Below are 6,428 nucleotides of genomic sequence, written 5' to 3' on the forward strand. Positions count from 1 at the left end.
CTGAAGATTCCTTTTTTATTATTGAAGTTACCATTAAAGTTGAACCCTAAGAATTGACTTTGCCTATCAGCTTGTTCTGATTAATTCTCTGTAGTGTGATGTAGCATATGATTCTCCTTAGTATCTGAGTGGTTCCCAGTATACTTAATCTTCATGGTAAGATTCCTAATGGACTCCATAGAGTTTTCTGCTCTTCATTCTTGACTAATTAAAGGAGGCTCTTCTTGGGGAATGATTTCTCAAAGAGGAGGCCCTAAAGGTAGTCAGTTTCTGCACTGGCTAACGGAATCCCTTGTTAAGAGAACGTTATCTTCTACTCTCACAGGCTTTGTGAAGCACAGGAGGGTGGTGAAGCACTGGAATGGGTTATTTAGGGAGGTGGTGGAATCTCCTTCCTTAGAGGTTTTTAAGGTCAGGCTTGACAAAGCCCTGGCTGGGATGATTTAGTTGGGAACTGGTCCTGCTTTGAGCAGGGAGTTGGATTAGATGACCTCCTGAGGTCCCTTCCAACCCTGATATTCTATGATTTTGTTCTGGGCTTTGAGAGCTGCTTTATCCCAGAAAAGCACAGGATTTACTCTACAATAAATCCAAAAAAAAATCCAGCATGTAATTATAGCTTTCAGCACTGTGAAGCTGGTTCCACGTTCCCTGGGAATGAAGCCTATGGACAAGCTATGCCTGGCAGGTGCTATTGCTAAGAGAATGGTTCTTGATTCACTGTGATTCTTGTTTGTGGTACTGCTGGTGAACAAATTGGGTGCTATGTCCTTCTCCGGCCTGTCTTCAAAACTACTGACCCTTAGACCTTTGCACTTAAAGGGAGGAAATTCAGCATCCTGCCCTAAAAGGGGGAAGAAAAGGAACTTACATAGTTTTTATGGGAACTTATTTTATGTCTCTAAACTGGGGAACCTAGTCACGTCAGTTTGAAAATGTTACTGTGAAGGATTTTTTACCCGAGTGCAGTTTCATGTAATACCGAAATATCTTCATTATCTTATCGAGCCTCAACTCTCTGTTTTGCCTTAACAAGATCTTAATGTGTGTGTCAAGGCCTGACCTGTCTGAAGGGTAGTTTAGGAGAAAGTGCAATTGGCCTATAAATAATTCACTCCAGTGCCTTGGCTACCATTCACTGTAGCCCTTTAATACCCTATAAACTCAAATGTACCATGCTATTTCTCTGTTTCCAACAGCTCTCTGGGGGACAGAGATAGGAATAGCACCATCAGACCATATGCTGTGGAGAGCAGAGCAAATGAAATTGCAGTGGTACTGACTCTCACATAAGTGCTTGATTTTCTAGGTCATAAAGTTCATGCAGTAAAACATAGCTTATTTCCCTGTCACGGTATTATATATATTATATATATATATACGTTGAGAAAGTTTTAATGCCACGGGTCTTATTCAGAGTGTGATACCTTCTTTAGCGTCAGACTCTGACAGGGTGCTAAGAAAGTTGTGGGGTTAATTTAAGATTGCCAGGTGTTTGGGTGAGCAGGGAGCCCACTGGAGTGTGTCTGTCTGTCTCGGGGAGTTTTCTGATACAGCAGTAATGTCACATAAAAAGGGGTGAAAGAGGAGCAAGCCTTGCTCCAAAGCAAGTAGTTTAATTTGAAATGTTCATGCCTGGTGTCTCTGTAAGGCCCCTGCTTCTCCTGTTGAGAGAACTCTTCGGAACGCCTTTCTGTGCAGCCAGGGCTGCTCCAGGCACCAGCCAAGGAAGCAGATGCCTGGGACGGCCAATGGAAAGGGGCGGCATGTCTGGGTCTTCGACAGCAATTCAGCAGCGGGTCCCTTAGTCCCTCTCGGGGGGAAGGACCTGCTGCCGAATTGCTGCCGAAAAATGAAGCAGCGTGGTAGAGCTGCCGCTGAAGTGCCGCTGATGGCAGCTTTATCTTTGTTTTTTTTTTGTTTTTTTCCCCACTTTGCTGCTTGGGGCAGCAAAAAAGCTGGAGCCAGCCCTGTGTGCAGGCTGGATCTAGGCTAAGTAGCTGTTCAGAGTGTTTCCCCGGTTCCTCACATAGATCCATTCCTAGGTTGTTTGTTCATTTTAAACGCAAGTTGTGGATACGTCAATTAAATCCTGTTGCTTTCTCTGTCATTGGGCTGTCTTGGTTTCATCTTTCCTTTTAAAATGTCATTGACCAGTGAAGGTTGCAGCATTACAGTTTTTCCAAAGCAGCTTTCTGTGCAGCATGTGCAGCTTTGCATGTACACGTAAATGGGCAGTTAGATGAGCAGCTGCCTTTTCTGCTGTGAAGAACTTATCTGCATGCACAAATGCAATTTAGGTGACCACTTTGGAGAACTGGGCCTGGAATGTATTTGTCAAACATGTGAGAGTATAGGCAGGTCTACACTACCACTTAAGTTGATCTAACTTGCATCATTCAGGGGTGTGAAAAAGCCACCCCCCGAGTGACACAAGTTACAGTGATTTAAGTGTTGTCCACACTGGTGCTATGTCGGCAGGAGACAGCTTCCGCACTCTCCTGTTGGCATAGACAGTCTTCACCAGACGTGCTACAGCGGTGCAGCTGCAACAGTGCAGCACGTCTAGTGTAACCTGCCCCTATGTCAATGTCCTATGGGACTGGAAAGTAAAATCAAGAATTGTGTCTGCTCAGGGTCGCCAAAGAATGTCTGAGCAATCTTCTGAGATCCAAATATGGGACTCCATGGAGGGAGAGAGACCCGAAATGAAGCACACATCCAGAAGTAATAGTGATTTTCTCTTTTTAAATGACCTGAGCTATATCATTTCCCACAAGCACCATACTGCTTGCTTCCCTCCAGGACACCAATACCTGTCACTCAGGTAATGGTCTAACACACACGATGTATAATACAGTTCCCCTATTTAACACACACAGAGCTAATATTGGGCCAAGCAGCAAACTCTGCAATGTCCACATCCAGGGATTTTAGGTAGGGCCCACCTCTATATCTACACTCCTGGAAACAGACATGGAGAATCCAAAGCCAGTGCTTAGCCAAGTGTGACTCTTTCTTTTGACCATGCCGTATTTGTTACCCTGGTTACACTGGGCTTAAGAGATCGCACAGGGCATCAAGGTGCAAAGGAAATGCTTTGTCAGCTTGTATCACTGAAGCCTGACTCTCCACTCACTTATACCTGTATTACATCTGTGTAACTCCACAGACTTCTGTGGAGATACCCCCCAACGTACACCAAAGGTACGTCTTCACTACCCGCCGGATTGGCGGGTAGCAATCGATTTCTCGGAGTTCGATATATCGCGTCTCATCTAGACGCGATATATCGAACCCCGAACGTGCTCCTGTCGACTCCGGAACTCCACCAACGCGAATGGCGGTACGGAGTCGACATGGGGAGCCGCGGACGTCGATCCCGCGCCGTGAGGACGGTAAATAATTCGAGCTAAGGTACTTCGACTTCAGCTACATTATTTACGTAGCTGAAGTTGCGTACCTTAGATCGACCACCCCCCTAGTGTAGACCAGACCCAAGAAGAGAATCTCTCCCGAAGAGAATCTGGCCCTTGAGCACCTTGATTTTGTAGATGAGCCATCCCAAACTAGTCCATCTCTTTCCTCGGTTATAAAACATACATTACCTTTAAGACAGCTGTCCCAGCTGGCATGAGATCTGGAATCCCCAGGTCTGTCTTCTACAAGGTCTTCCATTAAGCAGTACAAAATTGGTCCATTTATAATTCATTTTAAAGTCTAAATCTCAGGATGATGTTGAAATGACTATAGCTCCCTGGAAGGCAGCCAGGATTTGTCCTACCCTTCTCTTGTTCTTCAGAAAGAAATTTATTTTCAGCACAAAAACTCAATTAGAACAACAAAAGTGAGATAGGCACCGCAGGGAACGAAAGCTCTCTCCGTGCCGTGACCTCCTTTCAAGAGCTTTTCAGACAAGGGGTGGGCTTGGGCTCAGGCATATTGGAGCTTGCTCATAAATGTATACTGCAAAAGCTCTCCAAAGTCTTGCATGATGGGCATGGCACTACCTAGGCCAATTATACAGTCTACTCCCCTTCTTTAGGCTACATCCATCTTACAAGCTAAGGGTATGATTCCTCTGCTCTCATACACATAAATGTAGCAGCAGTAGAACGGCTAGTGGCACTGGAGGCATGGCTTAGCCGGGTGGAAGGCATGCCCATGGGGTTTGCTGGGATTGTGCTTGGCATTAGGGTGACCAGACAGCAAGTGTGAAAAATCAGGATGGGGTGGGGGGTAATAGGAGCCCATATTAAAAAAAAACCCAAATATCGGGACTGTCCGTATAAAATCAGGCCATCTGGTCACCTACATGCCTCTGCTACTGTGGCTACACTGCTATTTATACTCACACTGGGGAATCATACCCCTAGTTCGTAGGGTAGACATAGCAAATGTTGAATTAGTTCTCCCTTCCCCACCTTGATGAGTCATTTATTATGACTAAAACGGGGGTAAAGCTTCCATGTATTGATTTACTAATTCCCAAGCTGAGCAGAGGAGCCATTTTCATTCCACAAATTTCCAATGTCCAATAAGTCAGTGAATTGATAACATGATTGGAAGTAACTTGAGAGGTTTGAATCCCCCCTACCAGAATATTTTCCTTAGCTAGCCTAACTAGCTTTTCTAACTAGCCTAAGACCTGCAGGTTCTGTTTTCATGGTTCTTAGTAATTTTCACCAAATAGAAATGTCTCCTCTATAACCACCTCCTTCTCCTGTTGCCTGATTCTTTCAATAGTGTCGCAACTTAGGGATTGTGATGTGAAATATGCTGCACTGTGGCATTACTAAATGAATCTGACAGGCAGAATAGGCCGATTAGCCAGGGGAAAGCTTATGTTTACATGCAAATAACCAGCTCATTAGAATGATGGTAATGGAAACAATGTGCACTGGAAGTTAATAGGGTTTGGGGAGAAATTTGGAAAAAATCATTCTCTGTTCTGCCCTAAAGATCTCTACTGAATATTCAGCACTGGTTCCATATGTGGAATTTCAGTTGGTATCAGTAGGATTTCCATGCATGGATTAATATGGACTATAGACACTTACACTCGACAAGGGAATTTTATCCTTAGGTTTTATTTCCTTTGTGTCACTAAATGAGCAGTGAGAGAATACAGCCCCATTTCTACCAATAGAAAATGAGCTAATCCTCCTCTGAATCTCTGCAAAGTGAAGTGCTAAGGTGTCTCTATCAACATCTTCCAGTCTGTCTGTGACACCAAAACAATCTGCACTATACCATTTCAGAAACCCATGTACCAGCAAAGTGAATACCTGCATACTCATTTTGAAGCGGTGGCATCACAGACATAATTCCAGTCCTGATTGCCCTGGATTGGAATCGAGAGAAAACAGACATTTGAGAAGAACTGACCTTTTTAAAAGCAAACCATGTCCTGGGGTGGCCTGCATCAAGGTCCCTCTTTATCAAAATCAACCTAGTTCAGTTGGGTGTGTAGACAGAAGGCTTTGGTTGCAATATACAAACAAAGGTGGTTTTTAATTTTGTAAAACTGACAAAACAATCTTGTCAAGCTTCTCAATAACTGTTTTTCCTTTACTTTTTTCTAGTTTCCTTTGAATGTAGGGTTTGAATGAACCCAATATCTCAAGAGTAAATCTCAGTTGACCCAGCCAAGGTTCACCTATTTTTGCACTTGAAAAAAACCAGGATTGTTGCATCATTTCAATGGAAAACAATCAATCATCTCCAGATTCTGGCTACTGGGATGTTAGGAAGACAAGATTAACTTCCTGTCATTGTTTTCACCGATTATTTTTTTTGTAATTTGAAGGAAGGCAGTGTTTTGATGGTTCGGCCCCAATTCAGCAGTGAGCCTCCCAGGACATGGTCTGATTTTAAAAAGGTCAGTTCTCCCCCAATTAATGAACATTAAGCAGAGAACACACTCCTTTGTTTGAGACAGACCTGTTTGCCAACTTCAGTTTAGAACATGTTAATAACATCACAGCATGGAATCTTATAACTTTACATACAGTGTTGAGACATATTTTATCAGGATGCTAATGACCAGTGAATTATATGTTTTCAAATGATACATTGCAAGGCATACTTTGTATAAAGATGATTACGATAGTGTGTTAGGGTGCAGACACGGGTATATACTGTCTCAGCAACCCCTACATGCCTTTAAAATCCAGGCCTAATTCAGGTTTCCTGGGTCCTGTTCTACTACTGCTTCACTCTGTGACTTCAGGGAAATTTAACCGCTTTTGTGTGCTAGTTTATCCAACTATAAAATTGGGTCTAATGACAGGACATATAGTCACAGTTTGGTGGAGGGTCCTTTAGTTTGTAAAAAGTATCTTGCCCCAAATGGAATACAGAAGTTCAGTATTGCTAAGCAGAGCGAGATAACTACCTTGCTTGTAGAACAGGAGTGGGCAAACTTT

The sequence above is a fragment of the Mauremys mutica genome, chromosome 8, assembly GCF_020497125.1.
Source record: "Mauremys mutica isolate MM-2020 ecotype Southern chromosome 8, ASM2049712v1, whole genome shotgun sequence".
NCBI lineage: Eukaryota > Metazoa > Chordata > Testudines > Geoemydidae > Mauremys > Mauremys mutica.